The following is a 5,508-nucleotide window of genomic DNA, read 5'->3' on the forward strand; positions in this document are numbered from 1 at the left end:
GGCTCCTCTCTAAAGCCCCGGTTTGCTGTGATTTCAGCTGAGAAGGAGAGAGGGGAGAACTCCTTTTTCCGGCGCCTTCGTAAGTGGCTTTCCAACTTTTCTGATGGCGACCCATGCTGTGTTTATCACTGTGTTCTAGTGCACCCGCGTGTGTGCACACACTCACACACACACACTGGAATGAATAAGACACCTCTTACCCTTACTATCGAGTGGGATATATTCTGATACTTTCTAGTCTATCCCATTTAAAAGATAATGCTGATGACTCACTGGGCTGATTTCATAAAGCACCGATGGGTCCCCACCCAGACTCTGAAAAACTCTGGGCTGGGGCCAAAGCATGCTGACAAGTAGGGGGTTGGGATGGCGACAAACGGGGAAAGAAAACTCTTCAAGACCTACAGGCCTCGCGCTTGTCTAAAGTAAGAGGCAGTTGGAAAATCAGGAGAGGACAGAGCGGCGGACACCTTGGTGTTCTTCGGTGGTGTTGGCATTGGTGTTATTTGGATTTGGGTCATGGCACGGAAAGGCAGTGGACGGTAAATTTCTCCTGCACGGGGCTGGAAAGACTATTGTAGAAAATCAAATTCAGTGTTTGCTAGTCCTTCTGAAATAAATACACTTACGTTTTAAAAAGGGAGTAACTTGGGGTGCCTGGGTGGCTCAGTGGGTTAAAGCCTCTGCCTTCGGCTCAGGTCATGATCCCAGGGTCCTGGGATAGAGCCCCGCATTGGGCTCTTGGGCGCTCTGCTCAGCAGGGAGCCTGCTTCCCCTCTCTCTCTGCCTGCTTCTCTGCCTACTTGTGACCTCCTTCTGTGAAATAAATAAATAACATATTTACAAAAAATAAAAATAAAAAGAGAGTAACTTACATGAAATTATCAAGTAGGTTAAGGGTCTGGGTGGGACCCGGACAGTGTGACATGGTAACTGTGGTAGTCTGATGGAAGCTACTGGAAATACAGACAGAAGGCAAAGCCTGCGTGGTTAGAGATGGGGAAAGCTGTCTAAGGGTCAGGCAAGTGAGGACTGTGCCCTGGGGTTGGCCGTCAAGCAAGTGACGGCTCCGGGGTGTCCTCGTGTTCCTTCTCTGCTCTCTGGGACTCAGTTTTGTCATCTGGTAAATGACTGAGACCCTGCCTGTCTCATAGAACTGTAACAAGATGAGACATGTGGAAGCCCCGTATTCTTTCTTTCTTTCTTTCCTTTTTTTTAAGATTATTTATTTATTTATTTGACAGAGACGGTGAGAGGGAACACAAGCAGGGGAAATGGGAAAGGGGAAGCAGGCTTCCTGCTGAGCGGGGAGCCCATTTTGGGGCCTGATACCAGAACCCTGGGACCATGACCTGAGCCAAAGGCAGACGCTTGAGGACTGAGCCACCCAGGCGCCCCGAAGCCCCAGATTCTGAATGTAGAAGGAGCTCGGCAGGACTTTAGGTCCTTCCCTGTCCCTCCCACCAGGAGTGGGTCCTGCACCCATGTTTCTAGGTGACTGTTCGGGCCCCGTACTGGATGTGGCTGTGATTGTGACAAGATGCTGTGACCCCTGGCCTCTCTGCCCCCAGGTCCTAACCGACCCATGGTGCTGCATCTCGATCTAGCTGTGCTTGGCCATCTGGGTACGGTCTCACCTTGGGCCGATCGGTTTGTGTGGCCTTCAACACAGGCCACTTGTTCTCAGACCCCTCCGTGGATTATAAATCAAAAGCTGATTCTGGGTTTGCCCTCTGCAACGTCACCAAAGGCCACCCCCCATGCCCATAAGATGATCTGTTCCTGGCGGTGTTTGTAAAGGCCCGTCCCATGCCCCACCCCCATCGTCCTGGCTTTGGAGGGGGCCAGAGCCAAGCTGACAGGCGGCCCCCGAGTCTTTGTTCAACTTGAGCTCAGATGGACATAGAAACACAAGAGGAGCCAAATCATATGTTTAAACAGTTAAGAGGAAACCCAGCTCAGCAAGGAGCTACAACCCTGGATTTAGCCTGGGTGAATTTTCCTTTGCTGGGATTTCCTGTCCTGTTTCTGGATGTTTCTATCTATCAAATGTTCCCTGGCAGTTGGTTTCAGGCCATCAGCTCTGCTGTGAAAGAAAGCTTTACACAGGACTTGGGCTTAGCGGTTAAAGCATTGAGGACTGCAGAATGGTTGGGACCCAAAGCCTGGTTTCTAGGATGGAGGCTCTAGTCTGTACCTATCTGCCCTCCATGGAAAGAGACCAAACTCAAAGACTGGCTTTAAAGGACCATCCATAACAATAAGGGCCAGGGAGCTTCCCCCCCTAAAGTGGGGAGGCAACACTGGGGTTAGTGGGGGGTAGGTCCTTTAGGAATGTAAAGTAAGTGAACCCAAAAGTTGGCCTCCTGCAAGACTTTTAGACCACAGTTAAAATTTAACAATTTTTTTATGTAAATCATCTGGTATACTGAATTGCATGGGTTGGGTGGGAGGGGAGCGGAGGACAAGGAGGGAACAATGGCCTGGGATTAGATAATTTAGTTAGTGCTAAAATTCCAGGAAGTTTGTGTTGATCTGGGCCTGGATCTTGTTACTTTTTAGCTCAAATCTAAATCTTTATCTTCCTAGTACAGTCGAGAGGACATTTTTTTACTTAGTCATTTTTACAGTTGTAATTTTTACCCGCTTTCATCAGCTAGAGCCGGTTAGATTAGCAGCTCTTAGCGCAGAGATGAAAATATTGGTAGGGCCCAATGGGCCCAGTTTTGTTTATTCTAAGGAGCAGGCTTTGATCTAAACATATTTCCTGGGGTCTGGACGCGATGACCTAATTCCTGTCTTATCCGTCTCCACTTTCTGTGAATCTCAGATTGCGTTTTACTGTAGAACCCTTTGAAATTCACTTTGCATGTTTTCCCACTTTGTTACCCCCTCTGACATTTGTTTCACTTGGGGTAGAGTGTGTGACTCCTAGTAAAGGTTCCGAGGCTTTATTTTTCTAACAGGGCTGCTAGGTTTTAACAGAGTGGGGAGCCTTTTCCTTCTTCTTTCCTTTAGGTTCTCTCATTCTTGACTTTCACAACACGCCAAAAACAATAAGCAAATAATCTACTGCTAGAAGTTTATGTCAACTGCAAATCATTTAGGATTTTCTGTATGAACACTTTTTCTAATTCAAACAAACAAACAAAACAAAACTGTCCCCTCATACCCATAAAAGTCAGTTCAATCCACCTGGTCCGTGGGGACTGAGATGTGAAGACTCAAAACTCCAGAGTCATTTTCAGGTGTCTCTAAGGGGTCGGCAGGAACCCCTTTTCCCTTCTCCCGCCCCTCCCCCCAATAGTCATTCCTGGGAGGGGGTGTCTTGGGCAGTTTGGGTCCCTCATTGGTCTCTCTTCTTCAGGTCCTTGTCAATCACTACACTGCCCTTCCAAGTATATTTTCCAGACAAGGGACTTCTTTGCATGATTCGCTGTACTTAACGATACTTTCACGGTGCACATTTTAAAAATAGGAACTGGGGCGCATGTCACCCAAATCCATATTTTTAGTTCAAAAATGTCGTCAACTTCGCCGTCGTCATTCCCGGCAGCAACAACCCAGAAAATTCAGTTCTCCTTGGTTTCCAAACTACCTCCACGCACCCCAAGTTTCAGAAGGAACAAAGCATAGTGGCCAAGGAGGGGCTGAGGCTTAGCCCGCGGAGGTGGGGTGGGGGTGGGGGTGGCTGCTGCCTGAACTTGGTCTGCCTAGAAATAAACCGGGTTGCTTTACTAATCTGATTCCCCGTCTCTCCTGCGGGGGTGCTGAACCTAAAGGCCAAGCATGGGGATCGCACAGGGAGGGGCTGAGCGCGAGCCTCGATTTGGAAATGAATGGCAAGGCGAGTGGGCAGGTAATGATCGATAGGTTAGAGAGATAGTGGATCGATAGATGGCTCGGCGGGGACAAAGGCGCAGCGAAGGGGAGAGACCTGGACCCCGGGGCTCCGACCTTCCCCTCCGGGGCTTCGGTTGCCTCCGGAAGTCTGTCTAAGCGAAAAGTTGTCTGGGCTCCCCGTAACTCCCTTCCAGAAAGCACTAGAAGGGAGGAGGTTGGTGGGGAGCGGGTAGAGAAACAATTGCCCGGCTCCCGGCCCTGGGCCGGCCGCCTCGCGGAAGCGGACTCGCGGAAGCGGACGCACAGCCCGGGGTGGCGCAGGGCCCTGACCCCGCGGGCCGCCGGCGAGTGGGAGGCCAGGGGCTGGGGGCGGCTCACCCGGGCAGTGGTCGGGCGTGCGCCGGGGTGGGCGTCGGGGATCCGCCGGCTGGACCCCTCTTGAGCGGCGGGCGGGGCGCGGAGGGGGCACTGCGAGCCCGCTCCTCCCGGTGGCCCGAGTCGCATATTCCCTCCATCCTGTCCCAGGGCGTCTTCCCGGGGCGCAGGGACCGCTTCCGGGAGGGACGCCCCCAACGCCACGGAAACGTCCCCTTCTGGCCCCGCGTAGAACAAGAGCTTCTGGACAGAACTGCGGCCTTCCCTCCGTGTCCCCACTCCTGAGCAAAGGCGTCTCTCTTGGTGCGCGCGGCCGGGGCTGCGGAGGCGCAGGCCCCAGATCTCTGCACTCTGACGCCGCGCGCACAGCCCCACCAGCACCCTCTCCTGCTTTAGGGGGGCCCGCCTCCGCGCTGTTCTGGCTTGGCCCCCCATCCCTTTAAGCTGAGCCGCGCCCCGGGTGGCCTGCGCCCGGTGCAGACTTTTACTGGGTGTCGGCCCAATGCTTGTCCCTTACCTGGGTGCGGGGCCACGGGCAGGGGCTCACCACCTACCTCCCTGAAAGAAACAAATCGCTGGACCCTGTAGACACCAACTTCCACCCTGTCGGTTTGCTCACCCCAAAATAGTGCTCAGGAGGAAAACATGTTTCCCCTAAAACAAAAGGGAGAGAGGAAGACTCAGACTGAATTTTGATGACGAAATATTCAAGTTGTAATGGACGTTTTCTTTTCAGGTATGCATGTGAGTTTCAAAACACATGAAAGCCTAATTAAAGAACACTGACCTCTGTGGGTTGAGGCCTAGTTTCAGAGTCAGATTCTTTATCCCCCTCTGCTTGGGGCATTCACTAGCCACGCTGCTTTCCCTGCCTGAGAAAAGAAACAAGCACAGTTGAAATAAACCTGAAATCTAAATGGGCCAAATGTCCTGCTTCAGGGATAACCTGGCTGTTTATTTCATTTTTCCTCCTTTTGGGGGGGTGTGGGTGTGAGCACAGTGTCCAGATGGGTCATAGATAACTGGCAAAATATCTAGATCCTCTGAATTAAAAAGACAAAAGATGAAAATGAAAGAAGAGGAGGAAAAAAACCAAAAACTAAAAACCAACCAAACAAAAAACCCCACAGGTCCATGCAAACCTGTTTCTGTTACGCCTTTTGCAATTCCTTATTTAGAGAGAGAGAGAGAGACACACTCACATACGCTTTACTGGTGCCTGGGGAAATGTTAAAATACATTTCGGGGTCTGGCTAAATAGAACTGCACTCTAAAAACACAGACACAGTA

The sequence above is a fragment of the Mustela putorius genome, unplaced genomic scaffold, assembly GCF_011764305.1.
Source record: "Mustela putorius furo isolate JIRA1106 unplaced genomic scaffold, ASM1176430v1.1 tig00000174_pilon_pilon_pilon, whole genome shotgun sequence".
Lineage (NCBI taxonomy): Eukaryota > Metazoa > Chordata > Mammalia > Carnivora > Mustelidae > Mustela > Mustela putorius.